Below are 24120 nucleotides of genomic sequence, written 5' to 3' on the forward strand. Positions count from 1 at the left end.
ATCCAGCCTTTACTACAGGGAGAGACACACAGACCTCATATCCAGCCTTTACTACAGAGAGACACACAGACCTCATATCCAGCCTTTACTACATGGAGAGACACACAGACCTCATATCCAGCCTTTACTACACGGAGAGACACACAGATCTCATATCCAGCCTTTACTACAGGGAGAGACACACAGATCTCATATCCAGCCTTTACTACACGGAGAGACACACAGATCTCATATCCAGCCTTTACTACAAGTAGAGACACACAGACCTCATATCCAGCCTTTACTACAAGGAGAGACACACAGACCTCATATCCAGCCTTTACTACAGGGAGAGACACACAGACCTCATATCCAGCCTTTACTACAAGGAGAGACACACAGACCTCATATCCAGCCTTTACTACATGGAGAGACACACAGATCTCATATCCAGCCTTTACTACACGGAGAGACACACAGATCTCATATCCAGCCTTTACTACACGGAGAGACACACAGATCTCATATCCAGCCTTTACTACACGGAGAGACACACAGATCTCATATCCAGCCTTTACTACAAGGAGAGACACACAGATCTCATATCCAGCCTTTACTACACGGAGAGACACACAGATCTCATATCCAGCCTTTACTACAAGTAGAGACACACAGACCTCATATCCAGCCTTTACTACAGGGAGAGAGACACAGACCTCATATCCAGCCTTTACTACAAGGAGAGACACACAGACCTCATATCCAGCCTTTACTACATGGAGAGACACACAGACCTCATATCCAGCCTTTACTACAGGGAGAGACACACAGACCTCATATCCAGCCTTTACTACAGGGAGAGACACACAGATCTCATATCCAGCCTTTACTACACGGAGAGACACACAGATCTCATATCCAGCCTTTACTACAAGGAGAGACACACAGACCTCATATCCAGACTTTACTACAGGGAGAGACACACAGATCTCATATCCAGCCTTTACTACACGGAGAGACACACAGATCTCATATCCAGCCTTTACTACAAGGAGAGACACACAGACCTCATATCCAGCCTTTACTACAGGGAGAGACACACAGACCTCATATCCAGCCTTTACTACAAAGAGAGACACACAGATCTCATATCCAGCCTTTACTACATGGAGAGACACACAGACCTCATATCCAGCCTTTACTACAGGGAGAGACACACAGATCTCATATCCAGCCTTTACTACAGGGAGAGACACACAGATCTCATATCCAGCCTTTACTACATGGAGAGACACACAGACCTCATATCCAGCCTTTACTACATGGAGAGACACACAGACCTCATATCCAGCCTTTACTACAGGGAGAGACACACAGATCTCATATCCAGCCTTTACTACATGGAGAGACACACAGACCTCATATCCAGCCTTTACTACATGGAGAGACACACAGATCTCATATCCAGCCTTTACTACATGGAGAGACACAGACCTCATATCCAGCCTTTACTACATGGAGAGACACACAGACCTCATATCCAGCCTTTACTACATGGAGAGACACACAGACCTCATATCCAGCCTTTACTACATGGAGAGACACACAGACCTCATATCCAGCCTTTACTACAGGGAGAGACACACAGATCTCATATCCAGCCTTTACTACATGGAGAGACACACAGATCTCATATCCAGCCTTTACTACAGAGAGACACACAGACCTCATATCCAGCCTTTACTACATGGAGAGACACACAGATCTCATATCCAGCCTTTACTACAGGGAGAGACACACAGATCTCATATCCAGCCTTTACTACAGGGAGAGACACACAGATCTCATATCCAGTCTTTACTACAGGGAGAGACACACAGGCCTCATATCCAGCCTTTACTACAGGGAGAGACACACAGGCCTCATATCCAGCCTTTACTACAGGGAGAGACACACAGATCTGATATCCAGCCTTTACTACAGGGAGAGACACACAGGCCTCATATCCAGCCTTTACTACAGGGAGAGACACACAGACCTCATATCCAGCCTTTACTACAGGGAGAGACACACAGATCTCATATCCAGCCTTTACTACAGAGAGACACACAGATCTCATATCCAGCCTTTACTACAGGGAGAGACACACAGGCCTCATATCCAGCCTTTACTACAGGGAGAGACACACAGATCTCATATCCAGCCTTTACTACAGGGAGAGACACACAGGCCTCATATCCAGCCTTTACTACAGGGAGAGACACACAGATCTGATATCCAGCCTTTACTACATGGAGAGACACACAGACCTCATATCCAGCCTTTACTACAGAGAGACACACAGACCTCATATCCAGCCTTTACTACACGGAGAGACACACAGACCTCATATCCAGCCTTTACTACACGGAGAGACACACAGATCTCATATCCAGCCTTTACTACAGGGAGAGACACACAGACCTCATATCCAGCCTTTACTACATGGAGAGACACACAGACCTCATATCCAGCCTTTACTACACGGAGGGACACACAGACCTCATATCCAGCCTTTGCTACACGGAGAGACACACAGATCTCATATCCAGCCTTTACTACAGTGAGAGACACACAGATCTCATATCCAGCCTTTACTACACGGAGAGACACACAGATCTCATATCCAGCCTTTACTACACGGAGAGACACACAGACCTCATATCCAGCCTTTACTACACGGAGAGACACACAGACCTCATATCCAGCCTTTACTACAGGGAGAGACACACAGACCTCATATCCAGCCTTTACTACATGGAGAGACACACAGAGCTCATATCCAGCCTTTACTACATGGAGAGACACACAGATCTCATATCCAGCCTTTACTACATGGAGAGACACACAGACCTCATATCCAGCCTTTACTACATAGAGAGACACACAGACCTCATATCCAGCCTTTACTACACGGAGAGACACACAGACCTCATATCCAGCCTTTACTACACGGAGAGACACACAGATCTCACATACAGCCTATATTACTGGGAGGGACCCACAGATCTCACATCCAGACTATATTACTGGGAGAGACACACAGATCTCACATCCAGCCTATATTACTGGGAGGGACCCACAGATCTCACATCCAGCCTATATTACTGGGAGAGACCCACAGACCTCACATCCAGCCTATATTACTGGGAGAGACCCACAGATCTCACATCCAGCCTATATTACTGGGAGGGACACACAGACCTCACATCCAGCCTATATTACTGGGAGAGACACACAGACCTCACACCCAGCCTATATTACCTGGAGAGACCCACAGACGTCACATCCAGCCTATATTACTGGGAGGGACGCACAGATCTCACATCCAGCCTATATTACTGGGAGAGACACACCGACCTCACATCCAGCCTATATTACTGGGAGATACACAGAGCTCACATCCAGCCTATATTACTGGGAGGGACCCACAGATCTCATATCCAGCCTATATTACTGGGAGGGACCCACAGATCTCACATCCAGCCTATATTACTGGGAGGGACCCATAGATGACACATCCAGTCTATATTACTGGGAGAGACACACAGACCTCACATCCAGCCTATATTACTGGGAGAGACACAGACCTCACAACCAGCCTATATTACTGGGAGGGACCCACAGATCTCACATCCAGCCTATATTACTGGGAGAGACACACAGAGCTCACATCCAGCCTATGTTACTGGGAGGGACCCACAGATCTCACATCCAGCCTATATTACTGGGAGGGACACACAGACCTCACATCCAGCCTATATTACTGGGAGAGACCCACAGACGTCACATCCAGCCTGTATTACTGGGAGGGACCCACAGATCTCACATCCAGCCTATATTACTGGGAGAGTCACAGACCTCACATCCAGCCTATATTACTGGGAGATACACAGAGCTCACATCCAGCCTATATTACTGGGAGGGACCCACAGATCTCACATCCAGCCTATATTACTGGGAGGGACCCACAGATGTCACATCCAGCCTATATTACTGGGAGGGACCCACAGATCTCCCATCCAGGTTATATTACTGGGAGGGACCTACAGATGTCACATCCAGTCTATATTACTGGGAGAGACACACAGACGTCACCTCCAGCCTATATTACTGGGAGGGACCCACAGATGTCACCTCCAGCCTATATTACTGGAAGGGACCCACAGATCTCACATCCAGGTTATATTACTGGGAGGGACCCACAAATGTCACATCCAGCCTATATTACTGGGAGATACACAGAGCTCACATCCAGCCTATATTACTGGGAGGGACCCACAGTTCTCACATCCAGCCTATATTACTGGGAGGGACCCACATATGTCACATCCAGCCTATATTACTGGGAGGGACCCACAGATCTCACATCCAGGTTATATTACTGGGAGGGACCCACAGATGTCACATCCAGTCTATATTACTGGGAGAGACACACAGACGTCACCTCCAGCCTATATTACTGGGAGGGACCCACAGATGTCACCTCCAGCCTATATTACTGGGAGGGACCCACATATGTCACATCCAGTCTATATTACTGGGAGAAACACACAGACGTCACCTCCAGCCTATATTACTGGGAGGGACCCACAGATCTCACATCCAGTCTATATTACTGGGAGAGACACAGACCTCACAACCAGCCTATATTACTGGGAGGGACCCACAGATCTCACATCCAGCCTATATTACGGGGAGAGACCCACAGACGTCACATCCAGCCTATATTACTGGGAGGGACCCACAGATCTCATATCCAGCCTATATTACTGGGAGGGACCCACAGAGCTCACATCCAGCCTGTAATACTGGGAGAGACCCACAGACGTCACATCCAGCCTATATTACTGGGAGGGACCCACAGATCTCACATCCAGCCTATATTACTGGGAGGGACCCACAGATCTCACATCCAGCCTATATTACTGGGAGAGACACACAGACCTCACATCCAGCCTATATTACTGGGAGATACACAGAGCTCACATCCAGCCTATATTACTGGGAGGGACCCACAGATCTCATATCAAGCCTATATTACTGGGAGGGACCCACAGATCTCACATCCAGCCTATATTACTGGGAGGGACCCACAGATGACACATCCAGTCTATATTACTGGGAGAGAGACACAGACCTCACATCCAGCCTATATTACAGGGAGAGACACAGACCTCACAACCAGCCTATATTACTGGGAGGGACCCACAGATCTCACATCCAGCCTATATTACTGGGAGAGACACACAGACCTCACATCCAGCCTATATTACTGGGAGGGACCCACAGATCTCACATCCAGCCTATATTACTGGGAGGGACACACAGACCTCACATCCAGCCTATATTACTGGGAGGGACCCACAGATCTCACATCCAGCCTATATTACTGGGAGGGACCCACAGATCTCACATCCAGCCTATATTACTGGGAGAGACACAGAGCTCACATCCAGCCTATATTACTGGCAGGGACCCACAGTTCTCACATCCAGCCTATATTACTGGGAGGGACCCACAGATGTCACATCCAGCCTATATTACTGGGAGGGACCCACAGATCTCACATCCAGGTTATATTACTGGGAGGGACCCACAGATGTCACATCCAGTCTATATTACTGGGAGAGACACACAGACGTCACCTCCAGCCTATATTACTGGGAGGGACCCACAGATGTCACATCCAGTCTATATTACTGGGAGAAACACACAGACGTCACCTCCAGCCTATATTACTGGGAGGGACCCACAGATCTCACATCCAGACTATATTACTGGGAGAGACACAGACCTCACAACCAGCCTATATTACTGGGAGGGACCCACAGATCTCACATCCAGCCTATATTACGGGGAGAGACCAACAGACGTCACATCCAGCCTATATTGCTGGGAGGGACCCACAGATCTCACATCCAGCCTATATTACTGGGAGGGACCCACAGAGCTCACATCCAGCCTGTATTACTGGGAGAGACCCACAGACGTCACATCCAGCCTATATTACTGGGAGGGACCCACAGATCTCACATCCAGCCTATATTACTGGGAGGGACCCACAGATCTCACATCCAGCCTAAATTACTGGGAGAGACACAGATCTCACAACCAGCCTATATTACTGGGAGGGACCCATAGATCTCACATCCAGCCTATATTACTGGGAGAGACCCACAGACGTCACATCCAGCCTATATTCCTGGGAGGGACCCACAGATCTCACATCCAGTCTATATTACTGGGAGGGACCCACAGAGCTCACATCCAGCCTGTATTGCTGGGAGAGACCCACAGACGTCACATCCAGCCTATATTACTGGGAGGGACCCACATATCTCACATCCAGCCTATATTACTGGGAGGGACCCACAGATCTCACATCCAGCCTGTATTACTGGGAGAGACACCCACAGATCTCACATCCAGCCTGTATTACTGGGAGAGACACACACAGAGCTCACATCCAGCCTATATTACTGGGAGAGACACACACAGATCTCACATCCAGTCTGAATTACTGGGAGACACACACACAGAGCTCACATCCAGCCTATATTACTGGGACAGACGCGGAATCCATTTTGTGCATCTTTTCCACTCTCTCTAAGTTTACACCCCATTTTAATTGGTACTTTTTTTTCCGCACACTCATGCATTAGACCACACCCCTTTCCAGATAAGCCACGCCTGCTGCCCAATGAGGCACAGAAAGTCTCTGACAGACGTTATAAGTATGTTGCATGTACATTTGTGGACACAATTTATCATGGTAAATCCTCCCTAACTATAGGTGATGCAGCAGTACTGCACGATAAGACCCCGGTATTACACATGGTTGCTGGGGTCCCTGATACTGATTTCACACGGGGGTCCGGGAGCGTTGAGTAACCCCTCCCCGGCTGCGCCCATCACACGGTCAGGACAGATTTCTATCCATTCATAGTAAACAATGACTGACAGCAGAAACAGCTAATAACGGCTAATAGTAATGGCTAATAGTAATGGCTAATAATAACGGCTAATAGTAATGGCTAATAATAATGGCTAATAATAATGGCTAATAGTAATGGCTAATAATAATGGCTAATAATAATGGCTAATAGTAATGGCTAATAGTAATGGCTAATAGTAATGGCTAATAATAACGGCTAATAATAATGGCTAATAATAATGGCTAATAATAATGGCTAATAGTAATGGCTAATAGTAATGGCTAATAGTAATGGCTAATAATAACGGCTAATAGTAATGGCTAATAGTAATGGCTAATAATAACGGCTAATAGTAATGGCTAATAGTAATGGCTAATAATAACGGCTAATAGTAATGGCTAATAGTAATGGCTAATAATAACGGCTAATAGTAATGGCTAATAATAACGGCTAATAATAACGGTTAATAGTAATGGCTAATAGTAATGGCTAATAGTAATGGCTAATAATAACGGCTAATAGTAACGGCTAATAATAATGGCTAATAGTAATGGCTAATAATAATGGCTAATAATAATGGCTAATAGTAATGGCTAATAATAATGGCTAATAGTAATGGCTAATAATAATGGCTAATAGTAATGGCTAATAATAATGGCTAATAGTAATGTCTAATAGTAATGGCTAATAGTAATGGCTAATAATAACGGCTAATAGTAATGGCTAATAGTAATGGCTAATAATAATGGCTAATAGTAATGGCTAATAGTAATGGCTAATAGTAATGGCTAATAATAACGGCTAATAGTAACGGCTAATAATAATGGCTAATAATAACGGCTAATAGTAATGGCTAATAGTAATGGCTAATAATAATGGCTAATAGTAATGGCTAATAATAATGGCTAATAGTAATGGCTAATAATAATGGCTAATAATAACAGCTAATAATAATGGCTAATAGTAATGGCTAATAATAATGGCTAATAGTAATGGCTAATAATAATGGCTAATAGTAATGGCTAATAATAACGGCTAATAGTAATGGCTAATAATAATGGCTAATAATAACGGCTAATAGTAATGGCTAATAGTAATGGCTACTAATAATGGCTAATAGTAATGGCTAATAGTAATGGCTAATAATAACGGCTAATAGTAATGGCTAATAGTAATGGCTAATAGTAATGGCTAATAATAACGGCTAATAGTAATGGCTAATAATAATGGCTAATAGTAATGGCTAATAGTAATGGCTAATAATAACGGCTAATAGTAATGGCTAATAGTAATGGCTAATAATAACGGCTAATAGTAATGGCTAATAGTAATGGCTAATAATAAGGGCTAATAGTAATGGCTAATAGTAATGGCTAATAATAACGGCTAATAGTAATGGCTAATAATAACGGCTAATAATAACGGCTAATAGTAATGGCTAATAGTAATGGCTAATAATAACGGCTAATAGTAATGGCTAATAGTAATGGCTAATAGTAATGGCTAATAATAACGGCTAATAGTAATGGCTAATAGTAATGGCTAATAGTAATGGCTAATAATAACGGCTAATAGCAATGGCTAATAATAATGGCTAATAGTAATGGCTAATAGTAATGGCTAATAATAACGGCTAATAGTAATGGCTAATAATAATGGCTAATAATAACGGCTAATAGTAATGGCTAATAGTAATGGCTAATAATAATGGCTAATAGTAATGGCTAATAGTAATGGCTAATAGTAATGGCTAATAATAATGGCTAATAATAACGGCTAATAGTAATGGCTAATAGTAATGGCTAATAATAATGGCTAATAGTAATGGCTAATAGTAATGGCTAATAGTAATGGCTAATAGTAATGGCTAATAATAATGGCTAATAGTAATGGCTAATAATAATGGCTAATAATAACGGCTAATAGTAATGGCTAATAGTAATGGCTAATAATAATGGCTAATAGTAATGGCTAATAGTAATGGCTAATAATAATGGCTAATAGTAACGGCTAATAGTAATGGCTAATAATAACGGCTAATAATAACGGCTAATAGTAATGGCTAATAGTAATGGCTAATAATAACGGCTAATAGTAATGGCTAATAGTAATGGCTAATAGTAATGGCTAATAATAACGGCTAATAGCAATGGCTAATAATAATGGCTAATAGTAATGGCTAATAGTAATGGCTAATAATAACGGCTAATAGTAATGGCTAATAATAATGGCTAATAATAACGGCTAATAGTAATGGCTAATAGTAATGGCTAATAATAATGGCTAATAGTAATGGCTAATAGTAATGGCTAATAATAACGGCTAATAGTAATGGCTAATAGTAATGGCTAATAGTAATGGCTAATAATAACGGCTAATAGTAATGGCTAATAATAATGGCTAATAGTAATGGCTAATAGTAATGGCTAATAATAACGGCTAATAGTAATGGCTAATAGTAATGGCTAATAGTAATGGCTAATAATAACGGCTAATAGTAATGGCTAATAGTAATGGCTAATAATAACGGCTAATAGTAATGGCAAATAATAACGGCTAATAGTAATGGCTAATAGTAATGGCTAATAATAACGGCTAATAGTAATGGCTAATAATAACGGCTAATAGTAATGGCTAATAGTAATGGCTAATAATAACGGCTAATAGTAATGGCTAATAATAACGGCTAATAGTAATGGCTAATAGTAATGGCTAATAGTAATGGCTAATAATAACGGCTAATAGTAATGGCTAATAATAATGGCTAATAATAACGGCTAATAGTAATGGCTAATAGTAATGGCTAATAATAACGGCTAATAGTAATGGCTAATAATAACGGCTAATAGTAATGGCTAATAGTAATGGCTAATAATAATGGCTAATAATAACGGCTAATAGTAATGGCTAATAGTAATGGCTAATAATAACGGCTAATAGTAACGGCTAATAGTAACGGCTAATAGTAATGGCTAATAGTAATGGCTAATAATAATGGCTAATAATAATGGCTAATAGTAATGGCTAATAATAATGGCTAATAATAATGGCTAATAGTAATGGCTAATAGTAATGGCTAATAATAATGGCTAATAATAATGGCTAATAGTAATGGCTAATAGTAATGGCTAATAATAATGGCTAATAATAATGGCTAATAGTAATGGCTAATAGTAATGTCTAATAGTAATGGCTAATAATAATGGCTAATAGTAATGGCTAATAATAATGGCTAATAATAATGGCTAATAGTAATGGCTAATAATAATGGCTAATAATAATGGCTAATAGTAATGGCTAATAGTAATGGCTAATAATAATGGCTAATAGTAATGGCTAATAGTAATGGCTAATAATAATGGCTAATAATAATGGCTAATAGTAATGGCTAATAATAATGGCTAATAGTAATGGCTAATAATAATGGCTAATAACAATGGCTAATAGTAATGGCTAATAATAATGGCTAATAGTAATGGCTAATAATAATGGCTAATAGTAATGGCTAATAATAATGGCCAATAGTAATGGCTAATAATAATGGCTAATAGTAATGGCTAATAGTAATGGCTAATAATAATGGCTAATAATAATGGCTAATAGTAATGGCTAATAATAATGGCTAATAATAATGGCTAATAGTAATGGCTAATAATAATGGCTAATAATAACGGCTAATAGTAATGGCTAATAATAATGGCTAATAATAACGGCTAATAGTAATGGCTAATAATAATGGCTAATAGTAATGGCTAATAATAACGGCTAATAGTAATGGCTAATAATAATGGCTAATAGTAATGGCTAATAGTAATGGCTAATAGTAATGGCTAATAATAATGGCTAATAATAATGGCTAATAGTAATGGCTAATAATAATGGCTAATAGTAATGGCTAATAATAATGGCTAATAATAATGGCTAATAATAATGGCTAACAGTAATGGCTAATAGTAATGGCTAATAATAATGGCTAATAGTAATGGCTAATAATAATGGCTAATAGTAATGGCTAATAATAATGGCTAATAATAATGGCTAATAATAATGGCTAATAGTAATGGCTAATAATAATGGCTAATAGTAATGGCTAATAATAATGGCTAATAGTAATGGCTAATAATAATGGCTAATAGTAATGGCTAATAATAATGGCTAATAATAATGGCTAATAGTAATGGCTAATAATAATGGCCAATAGTAATGGCTAATAATAATGGCTAATAGTAATGGCTAATAGTAATGGCTAATAATAATGGCTAATAATAATGGCTAATAGTAATGGCTAATAATAATGGCTAATAGTAATGGCTAATAATAATGGCTAATAGTAATGGCTAATAATAATGGCTAATAGTAATGGCTAATAATAATGGCCAATAGTAATGGCTAATAATAATGGCTAATAGTAATGGCTAATAGTAATGGCTAATAATAATGGCTAATAGTAATGGCTAATAATAATGGCTAATAATAATGGCTAATAGTAATGGCTAATAATAATGGCTAATAATAACGGCTAATAGTAATGGCTAATAATAATGGCTAATAGTAATGGCTAATAGTAATGGCTAATAATAATGGCTAATAACAATGGCTAATAGTAATGGCTAATAATAATGGCTAATAACAATGGCTAATAGTAATGGCTAATAATAATGGCTAATAGTAATGGCTAATAATAATGGCCAATAGTAATGGCTAATAATAATGGCTAATAGTAATGGCTAATAGTAATGGTTAATAATAATGGCTAATAATAATGGCTAATAGTAATGGCTAATAATAATGGCTAATAGTAATGGCTAATAGTAACGGCTAACAGTAATGGCTAATAATAATGGCTAATAATAACGGCTAATAGTAATGGCTAATAATAATGGCTAATAATAACGGCTAATAGTAATGGCTAATAATAATGGCTAATAGTAATGGCTAATAGTAATGGCTAATAATAATGGCTAATAACAATGGCTAATAGTAATGGCTAATAATAATGGCTAATAACAATGGCTAATAGTAATGGCTAATAATAATGGCTAATAGTAATGGCTAATAATAATGGCTAATAGTAATGGCTAATAATAATGGCCAATAGTAATGGCTAATAATAATGGCTAATAGTAATGGCTAATAGTAATGGCTAATAATAATGGCTAATAATAATGGCTAATAGTAATGGCTAATAATAATGGCTAATAATAATGGCTAATAGTAATGGCTAATAGTAATGGCTAATAATAATGGCTAATAATAATGGCTAATAGTAATGGCTAATAGTAATGGCTAATAATAATGGCTAATAATAATGGCTAATAGTAATGGCTAATAGTAATGTCTAATAGTAATGGCTAATAATAATGGCTAATAGTAATGGCTAATAATAATGGCTAATAATAATGGCTAATAGTAATGGCTAATAATAACGGCTAATAGTAACGGCTAATAGTAACGGCTAATAGTAATGGCTAATAGTAATGGCTAATAATAATGGCTAATAATAATGGCTAATAGTAATGGCTAATAATAATGGCTAATAATAATGGCTAATAATAATGGCTAACAGTAATGGCTAATAGTAATGGCTAATAATAATGGCTAATAGTAATGGCTAATAATAATGGCTAATAGTAATGGCTAATAATAATGGCTAATAATAATGGCTAATAATAATGGCTAATAGTAATGGCTAATAATAATGGCTAATAGTAATGGCTAATAATAATGGCTAATAGTAATGGCTAATAATAATGGCTAATAGTAATGGCTAATAATAATGGCTAATAATAATGGCTAATAGTAATGGCTAATAATAATGGCCAATAGTAATGGCTAATAATAATGGCTAATAGTAATGGCTAATAGTAATGGCTAATAATAATGGCTAATAATAATGGCTAATAGTAATGGCTAATAATAATGGCTAATAGTAATGGCTAATAATAATGGCTAATAGTAATGGCTAATAATAATGGCTAATAGTAATGGCTAATAATAATGGCCAATAGTAATGGCTAATAATAATGGCTAATAGTAATGGCTAATAGTAATGGCTAATAATAATGGCTAATAGTAATGGCTAATAATAATGGCTAATAATAATGGCTAATAGTAATGGCTAATAATAATGGCTAATAATAACGGCTAATAGTAATGGCTAATAATAATGGCTAATAGTAATGGCTAATAGTAATGGCTAATAATAATGGCTAATAACAATGGCTAATAGTAATGGCTAATAATAATGGCTAATAACAATGGCTAATAGTAATGGCTAATAATAATGGCTAATAGTAATGGCTAATAATAATGGCCAATAGTAATGGCTAATAATAATGGCTAATAGTAATGGCTAATAGTAATGGTTAATAATAATGGCTAATAATAATGGCTAATAGTAATGGCTAATAATAATGGCTAATAGTAATGGCTAATAGTAACGGCTAACAGTAATGGCTAATAATAATGGCTAATAATAACGGCTAATAGTAATGGCTAATAATAATGGCTAATAATAACGGCTAATAGTAATGGCTAATAATAATGGCTAATAGTAATGGCTAATAGTAATGGCTAATAATAATGGCTAATAACAATGGCTAATAGTAATGGCTAATAATAATGGCTAATAACAATGGCTAATAGTAATGGCTAATAATAATGGCTAATAGTAATGGCTAATAATAATGGCTAATAGTAATGGCTAATAATAATGGCCAATAGTAATGGCTAATAATAATGGCTAATAGTAATGGCTAATAGTAATGGCTAATAATAATGGCTAATAATAATGGCTAATAGTAATGGCTAATAATAATGGCTAATAGTAATGGCTAATAGTAACGGCTAATAGTAATGGCTAATAATAATGGCTAATAATAACGGCTAATAGTAATGGCTAATAATAATGGCTAATAATAACGGCTAATAGTAATGGCTAATAATAATGGCTAATAGTAATGGCTAATAGTAATGGCTAATAATAATGGCTAATAGTAATGGCTAATAATAATGGCTAATAATAATGGCTAATAGTAATGGCTAATAATAATGGCTAATAGTAATGGCTAATAATAATGGCTAATAATAATGGCTAATAATAATGGCTAATAGTAATGGCTAATAGTAATGGCTAATAATAATGGCTAATAGTAATGGCTAATAATAATGGCTAATAGTAATGGCTAATAGTAATGGCTAATAATAATGGCTAATAATAATGGCTAATAATAATGGCTAATAGTAATGGCTAATAATAATGGCTAATAGTAATGGCTAATAATAATGGCTAATAGTAATGGCTAATAATAATGGCTAATAGTAATGGCTAATAATAATGGCTAATAATAATGGCTAATAATAATGGCTAATAGTAATGGCTAATAATAATGGCTAATAGTAATGGCTAATAATAATGGCTAATAGTAATGGCTAATAATAATGGCTAATAGTAATGGCTAATAGTAATGGCTAATAGTAATGGCTAATAATAATGGCTAATAATAATGGCTAATAGTAATGGCTAATAGTAATGGCTAATAGTAATGGCTAATAATAACGGCTAATAGTAATGGCTAATAGTAATGGCTAATAATAATGGCTAATAATAACGGCTAATAGTAACGGCTAATAGTAATGGCTAATAATAATGGCTAATAGTAATGGCTAATAATAATGGCTAATAGTAATGGCTAATAATAATGGCTAATAGTAATGGCTAATAATAATGGCTAATAGTAATGGCTAATAATAATGGCTAATAATAATGGCTAATAATAATGGCTAATAGTAATGGCTAATAATAATGGCTAATAGTAATGGCTAATAATAATGGCTAATAGTAATGGCTAATAATAATGGCTAATAGTAATGGCTAATAGTAATGGCTAATAGTAATGGCTAATAATAATGGCTAATAATAATGGCTAATAGTAATGGCTAATAGTAATGGCTAATAACAATGGCTAATAGTAATGGCTAATAATAACGGCTAATAGTAATGGCTAATAGTAATGGCTAATAATAACGGCTAATAGTAATGGCTAATAGTAATGGCTAATAATAACGGCTAATAGTAATGGCTAATAGTAATGGCTAATAGTAATGGCTAATAATAACGGCTAATAGTAATGGCTAATAGTAATGGCTAATAATAATGGCTAATAGTAACGGCTAATAGTAATGGCTAGGCTTTAGTGTCCTCAGTGCAGGTGTGAGCTGTGGTCGCGGAGGACCCTCCTGTCCCCCCCCGCAGCGCACATTAGCATTCACTCGCCGTGACTGTAGATTATGAGCCGATTACGCAGGAATTGAATGCACTTAACTGAGCGGCGGAGGATTATCAGCATTAACTCTGCATAACAGGATACGAGCGGCAATGAAGACGAGGAAGAGCTCGCCAAACGCCTCTGGGGTCACTGCCATCCGGTCCTGAGGACACTGCACCACCACGCACCTCATCGCACCCACAGACCACGTCCTGGTGTCACCGTGTGCCCCCCGTGACCTCACTTCTGTGCCCTGGGGCGTACAGAAGAATATGGGTCAAATTCAACTGAAACTCCTGGAGATGCAAGTGGGCTGTTATGTGGACAATCATACCCCTGTGGAAGAAGACCCTACTAATCCCAAAAGCCTCAGGGTTTAACAGTGGGGGGTACTGGGAAAAGGGAGATTTGGGGTGAGAAACCAGGTAAACAGGTGACAGATAACCTGTGTATATGAGGGACACCCTGCAAGTCCTGATATATACTGACACTCCACAACACCCGGTACATACCGAGAACACCCCACAACACCTGCTGCATACAGCAAATACCCCACAACACCTGCTGCATACAGCAAACACCCCACAAGACCCGCCGTATACCGGGAACACCCCACAACACCTGCTGCATACAGCAAATACCCCACAAGACCTGCTGTAAACCAGGAACACCTCACAACACCTGCAATATACCAAGAACACCCCACAAGATCTGTCGTATACAGGGGACACCCTACAAGACCTGATGTATACCGGGAACACCCCACAAGACCTGCCGTATACTAGAAACACCCCACAAGACCTGCCGTATACTGGGAACACTCCAGAAGACCTGCCGTATATTGTGAACACCCCACAAGACCTGCCATATACAGGGAACACCCCACAAGACCTGCCATATACGGGGAACACCCCACAAGACCTACCGTATACTGGGAAACCCCCACAAGACTGCCGTATACCGGGAACACCCGACAAGACCTGCCGTATACTGGGAACACCCTACAATATCTGCCTTATACCGGGAGCACCACACAAGACCTAAGATATACCGGGAATACCCCACAAGACCTGCCGTATACCGGGAACACCCCACAAGACCTGCCGTATACTGGGAACACTCCAGAAGACCTGCCGTATATTGTGAACACCCCACAAGACCTGCCGTATACCGGGAACACCCCACAAGACCTGCCATATACGGGGAACACCCCACAAGACCTACCGTATACTGAGAAACCCCCACAAGACCTGCCGTATACCGGGAACACCCGACAAGACCTACCATATACTGGGAACACCCTACAATATCTGCCTTATACCGGGAGCACCACACAAGACCTAAGATATACCGGGAATACCCCACAAGACCTGCCGTATACCGGGAACACCCCACAAGACCTGCCGTATACCGGGAACACCCCACAAGACCTGCCGTATACCGGGAACACCCCACAAGACCTGCGTATACCGGTAACACCCCATAAGACCTGAGATATACCGGGAACACTATACAAGACCTGCCGTATACCGGGAACACCATACAAGACCTGCTGTATACCAGGAACACACCACAAGACTTGCCGTATACCGGGAACACCATACAAGACCTGCTGTATACCAGGAACACACCCCACAAGGCCTCCGAATACCGGGAACACCCCACAAGACCTGCGTATATTGGGAATACCCCACAAGACCTGCTATATACCGGGAACACCCTACAAGATCTGCCGTATACCGGGAACACCCCACAAGATCTGCCGTATACTGGGAACACCTCACAGGACCTGCTGTATACCGGGAACACCCCACAAGATCTGCCGTATACTGGGAACACCTCACAGGACCTGCTGTATACTGGGAACACCACACAAGACCCGCCGTATACCGGGAACACCCCACAAGATCTGCCGTATACTGGGAACACCTCACAGGACCTGCTGTATACCGGGAACACCCCACAAGACCTGCCGTATACCGGGAACACCCCACAAGACCTGCCGTATACCGGGAACACCATACAAGACCTGCTGTATACCAGGAACACACCACAAGACTTGCCGTATACCGGGAACACCATACAAGACCTGCTGTATACCAGGAACACCCCACAAGGCCTCCGAATACCGGGAACACCCCACAAGACCTGCGTATATTGGGAATACCCCACAAGACCTGCTATACACCGGGAACACCCTACAAGATCTGCCGTATACCGGGAACACCCCACAAGATCTGCCGTATACCGGGAACACCCCACAAGATCTGCCGTATACTGGGAACACCTCACAGGACCTGCTGTATACCGGGAACACCCCACAAGATCTGCCGTATACTGGGAACACCTCACAGGACCTGCTGTATACTGGGAACACCACACAAGACCCGCCGTATACCGGGAACACCCCACAAGATCTGCCGTATACTGGGAACACCTCACAGGACCTGCTGTATACCGGGAACACCCCACAAGACCTGCCGTATACCGGGAACACCCCACAAGACCTGCCGTATACTGGGAACACCTCACAGGACCTGCTGTATACCGGGAACACCCCACAAGACCTGCCGTATACTGGGAACACCCCACAAGACCTGCCGTATACCGGGAACACCCCACAAGACCTGCCGTATACCGGGAACACCCCACAAGACCCGCCATATACCGGGAACACCCCGCAAGACCCGCCGTATACCGGGAACACCCCACAAGACCTGCTGTATACCGGGAACACCCCACAAGACCCGCCGTATACCGGGAACACCCCGCAAGACCCGCCGTATACCGGGAACACCCCACAAGACCTGCCGTATACTGGGAACACCTCACAGGACCTGCCGTATACCGGGAACACCCCACAAGACCTGCCGTATACTGGGAACACCTCACAGGACCTGCCGTATACCGGGAACACCCCACAAGACTTGCCGTATACTGGGAACACCTCACAGGACCTGCCGTATACCGGGAACACCCCACAAGACCTGTCGTATATCAGGAACACCCCACAAGATCCGCCGTATACCGGGAACACCCCACAAGACCTGCTGTATACCGGGAACACCCCACAAGACCTGCCGTATACTGGGAACACCTCACAGGACCTGCCGTATACCGGGAACACCCCACAAGACCTGCCGTATACCGGGAACACCCCACAAGACCCGCCGTATACCAGTCAGGTGAGTGTTAGTTCTGATGTAATGCACACACATTTGCTGTTGCTGAGCTGCCCGCGGAGCCTCCGGCGCAGTCTGGCGGTGGCATAGAAGCTGGCGGTGCGGGCTGATGATGGCACGGCTGTGTGTTCTCAGTCACTGGCAGCTATCGCTGTAGGATTAGATGGTATTTTCCTCTTATAATGGTGGAAATATTAATAACCGGCCTCGGGCTCATTCTACTTAATGCGTTTCCTGCAATCCTCCGCTGTGTCTCAGCGTGCAGGTGGCGGCCTGTGAGAATTGCGCAGCCTTGCTTGTGCCCCTAAAGCTACAGAAACATTTTAATTAAATATCACAGAAAGCTGCTGATTCCTCCCGGACCGTCCCCACACCTGGCTGCGGCTCTCCACCAGATTGTCCGGCTCTGTTACACGGCTGATTGGAGCGGAGCCGCCGGGCGGAGAGCGCACTCAGCTGCAACTCCTCCATCCGGAGAAACGAGCCCTGTCCTGGAGGAACAATGCAACGCTGCGTCCCACAGAGATACGCTGGCTTCACACCACAGTTTTGTATCCTGCTAAAATGCAGAGCGACTTTACCAAAAAAGCAGAATCCGAGAGTGCAGCCGGACCCGAGAGTGCAGCCGGACCCGAGAGTGCAGCCAGACCCGAGAGTGCAGCCAGACCCGAGAGAGCAGCCGGACCCGAGAGTGCAGCCAGACCCGAGAGAGCAGCCGGACCCGAGAGTGCAGCCAGACCCGAGAGAGCAGCCGGACCCTAGAGTGCAGCAGGACCCGAGAGAGCAGCCGGACCCGAGAGAGCAGCCGGACCCGAGAGAGCAGCCAGACCCTAGAGTGCAGCCGGACCCTAGAGTGCAGCAGGACCCGAGAGAGCAGCCGGACCCGAGAGTGCAGCCGGACCCGAGAGAGCAGCCGGACCCGAGAGAGCAGCCGGACCCGAGAGAGCAGCCAGACCCTAGAGTGCAGCAGGACCCGAGAGAGCAGCCGGACGCGAGAGTGCAGCCGGACCCGAGAGAGCAGCCGGACCCGAGAGAGCAGCCGGACCCGAGAGAGCAGTCGAACCCGAGAGAGCAGCCGAACCCGAGAGAGCAGCCAGACCCGAGAGTGTAGCCGAACCCGAGAGAGCAGCCAGACCCGAGAGAGCAGCCGGACCCGAGAGAGCAGCTGGACCCGACAATGCAGCCGGACCCGAGAGAGCAGCCGGACCCGAGAGAGCAGCCGGACCCGAGAGAGTAGCCGAACCCGAGAGAGCAGCCGGACCCGAGAGAGCAGTCGAACCCGAGAGAGCAGCCGGACCCGAGAGAGCAGCCGGACCCGAGAGAGCAGCCAGACCCTAGAGTGCAGCAGGACCCGAGAGAGCAGCCGGACGCGAGAGTGCAGCCGGACCCGAGAGAGCAGCCGGACCCGAGAGTGCAGCCGGACCCGAGAGAGCAGCCGGACCCGAGAGAGCAGCCGGACCCGAGAGAGCAGCCGGACCCGAGAGAGCAGCCGGACCCTAGAGTGCAGCCGGACCCGAGAGTGCAGCCGGACCCTAGAGTGCAGCCGGACCCTAGAGTGCAGCAGGACCCGAGAGAGCAGCCGGACCCGAGAGTGCAGCCGGGCCCGAGAGAGCAGCCGGACCCGAGAGAGCAGCCGCACCCGAGAGAGCAGCCGCACCCGAGAGAGCAGCCAGACCCGAGAGTGTAGCCGAACCCGAGAGAGCAGCCAGACCCGAGAGAGCAGCCGGACCCGAGAGAGCAGCCGGACCCGACAATGCAGCCGGACCCGAGAGAGCAGCCGGACCCGAGAGAGCAGCCGGACCCGACAGTGCAGCCGGACCCGACAGTGCAGCCGGACCCGACAGTGCAGCCGGACCCGAGAGAGTAGCCGAACCCGAGAGAGCAGCCGGACCCGAGAGAGCAGTCGAACCCGAGAGAGCAGCCGAACCCGAGAGAGCAGCCGGACCCGAGAGTGTAGCCGAACCCGAGAGAGCAGCCAGACCCGAGAGAGCAGCCGGACCCGGGAGAGCAGCTGGACCCGACAATGCAGCCGGACCCGAGAGAGCAGCCGGACCCGACAGTGCAGCCGGACCCGACAGTGCAGCCGGACCCGAGAGAGCAGCCGAACCCGAGAGAGCAGCCGGACCCGAGAGAGCAGTCGAACCCGAGAGAGCAGCCGAACCCGAGAGAGCAGCCGGACCTGAGAGTGCAGCTGGACCCGAGAGAGTAGTCGGACCCGAGAGAGCAGCCGGACTAGAGAGTGCAGCCGGACCCGAGAGTGCAGCAGTGTCCACGGGAATTACTGGGTGGAAAATACGCTGCAGATCACAGTTACAGGTATCATGGGCAGGATTTCACCACGTGTCATCCACAGTGTAAATGCAAAGGCGCTGCGGATCTGACCGGTGCTGCGCATCTGACCGATGCTGCGGATCTGACCAGTGTTGCGGTTCTGACCAGAGCTGCGCATCTGACCGATGCTGCGGAGCTGACCGGCACTGCAGAACTGACCGGTGCTGCGGATCTGACTGATACTGCGGATCTGACCGGCGCTGCGGATCTGACCGGCGCTGCGGATCTGAGCGGTGCTGCGGATCTGACTGATACTGCAGATCTGACCGGCACTGCGGAGCTGACCGATGCTTCGGATCTGACCCGTGCTGCGGATCTGACCGATACTACAGAGCTGACCGATGCTGCGGATCTGACCGGCGCTGCGGATCTCACTGATACTGAGGATCTGACCGATGCTGAGGATCTGACCGATGCTGCGGATCTGACCGGCGCTGAGGATCTGACCGATGCTGCGGATCTGACCGGCGCTGCGGAGCTGACCGATGCTGCGGATCGGACCGATACTGTGGATCTGACCGGCGCTGCGGATCTGACCGATACTGTGGATCTTACTGATGCTGCGGATCTCACTGATACTGCAGCTCTGACCGATGCTGCGGATCTGACTGATACTGCGGATCTGACTGATGCTGCGGATCTGACTGATACTGCAGCTCTGACCGATACTGTGGATCTGACCGATACTGTGGATCTGACCGATACTGCGGATCTGACCGATACTGTGGATCTGACTGATACTGCGGATCTCACCGATATTGTGGATCTGACCGATACTGTGGATCTGACCGATACTGCGGATCTGATCGATGCTGCGGATCTGACCGGTGCTGAAGATCTGACTGTTGCTGCGGATCTGACCAGTGCTGCGGATCTGAATGATACTGCGGATCTGACTGATACTGCGGATCTGACCGGTGCTGAGGATCTGACTGATACTGCGGATCTGACCGGTGTTGAGGATCTGACTGATACTGCGGATCTGACCGGTGATGCGGATCTGACCGGTGCTGCAGGTCTGAATGATACTGCGGATCTGACCGGCACTGCGGATCTGACCGGTGCTGCGGATCTGACTGATACTGCGGATCTGACCGGCACTGCGGAGCTGACCGATGCTGTGGATCTGACCGATACTGTGGATCTGACTGATGCTGCGGATCTGACCGGTGCTGCGGATCTGACCGATACTGTGGATCTGACTGATGCTGTGGATGTGACCGGCAATGCGGAGCTGACCGATGGTGCGGATCTGACCGATACTGTGGATCTGACTGATACTCTGGATCTGACTGATGCTGCGGATGTGACTGGCACTGCGGAGCTGACCGATGCTGCGGATTTGACCGATACTGTGGATCTGACTGATGCTGCGGATCAGACCAGCACTGCGGAGCTGACCGATACTGCAGACCTGACTGATGCTGCGGATCTGACCGGCGCTACGAATCTGACTGATGCTGCGGATCCGACCGATGCTGCGAATCTGACTGATACTGCGGAGCTGACTGATACAGCGGATCTGACCGATGCTGCGGATCTGACCAATGCTGAGGATCTGACTGATACTGCGGATCTGACTGATACTGTGGATCAGACCGATACTGTGGATCAGACCGATACTGTGGATCTGACCGATGCTGAGGATCTGACTGATACTGCGGATCTGACTGATACTGTGGATCTGACTGATGCTGCGGATCTGACTGATACTGCGGATCTGACTGATACTGTGGATCTGACCGGCACTGTGGAGCTGACCGATGCTGCGGATCTGACCGATGCTGCGAATCTGACTGATACTGCGGAGCTGACTGATACTGCGGAGCTGACTGATACAACGGAACTGACTGGCGCTGCGGATCTCACTGATACTGCGGATCTGACTGATGCTGCGGATCTGACCGATGCTGCGGATCTGACCGATACTGCGGATCTGACCGATGCTGAGGATCTGACTGATACTGCGGATCTGACCAGCACTGTGGAGCTGACCAATGCTGCGGATCTGACCGGCACTGCGGAGCTGACCGATGCTGCGGATCTGACCGATACTGTGGATCTGACCGGCGCTGCGGATCTGACCGATACTGTGGATCTGACTGATGCTGCGGATCTGACCGGTGCTGCGGATCTGACTGATACTGCAGATCTGACTGATACTGTGGATCTGACCGATGCTGCGGATCTGACCGATGCTGCGGATCTGACTGATGCTGCGGATCTGACCGATGCTGTGGATCTGACCGATGCTGTGGATCTGACCATTGCTGCGGATCTGACTGATACTGCATATCTGACTGATACTGTGGATCTGACCGATGCTGCGGATCTGACCGGTGCTGAGGATATGACCGATGCTGCGGATCTGATCGGTGCTGCGGATCTGATCGGTTCTGCGGATCTGAATGATGCTGCGGAGCTGACCGGCACTGCGGATCTGACCGGCACTGCGGATCTGACCGGTGCTGAGGATCTGACTGATACTGCGGATCTGACCGGTGCTGAGGATCTGACTGATACTGCGGATCTGACCGGCGCTGCAGATCTGACTGATGCTGCGGATCTGACCGGCACTGCGGAGCTGACTGATACTGCGGATCTGACCGTTGCTGCGGATCTGACAGGCACTGCGGATCTGACTGATACTGCGGATCTGACCGGCACTGCGGAGCTGACCGATGCTGCGGATCTGACTGATACTGCGGATCGGACCGATGCTGTGGATCTGACTGATACTGCGGATCGGACCGATGCTGCGGATCTGACAGATACTGCGGAGCTGACCGATACTGCGGATCTGACCGATACTGTGGATCTGACTGATATTGCGGATCTGACGGATGCTGTGGATCTGACTGATGCTGCGGATCTGACTGATGCTGTGGATCTGACCAATACAGTGGATCTGACCGATACTGTGGATTTGACTGATACTGTGGATCTGACCGGTGCTGCGGATCTGACCGGTGCTGCGGATCTGACCGATACTGCGGATCTGACCGATACTGCGGATCTGACCGATACTGTGGATCTGATCGATACTGTGGATCTGACCGATACTGCGGATCTGACCGATACTGCGGATCTGACCGATACTGCGGATCTGACCGATACTGCGGATCTGATCGATACTGCGGATCTGATCGATACTGTGGATCTGACCGATACTGTGGATCTGACCGATACTGTGGATCTGACCGACACTGCGGAGCTGACCGTCGCTGCGGATCTGACTGATGCTGTGGATCTGATCGGCGCTGTGGAGCTGCCCGGCGCTGTGGATCTGTTCAGCGGGCTATGCCGCAGGCTTAGGCAATGTGCACACAGAGTCTTTTTGTAGAGTTTTTGAATTGGAACCTGAGCAGGAACTCCAATTTTTTG

At 45.1% G+C, this 24120-nt stretch overlaps 1 protein-coding gene across 8 annotated transcripts in view; it reads right to left on the minus strand.

Annotated features, from left to right (window-relative positions):
• CNTFR (ciliary neurotrophic factor receptor) overlaps positions 1-24120 on the minus strand; it is an 869018-nt gene that overhangs the window by 203249 nt on the left and 641649 nt on the right. The gene's annotated exons all lie outside the window — the stretch shown is intronic.

This window comes from Phyllobates terribilis, unplaced genomic scaffold (assembly GCF_046119375.1).
Source record: "Phyllobates terribilis strain yellow unplaced genomic scaffold, ASM4611937v1 Scaffold_1__5_contigs__length_1240528914, whole genome shotgun sequence".
Lineage (NCBI taxonomy): Eukaryota > Metazoa > Chordata > Amphibia > Anura > Dendrobatidae > Phyllobates > Phyllobates terribilis.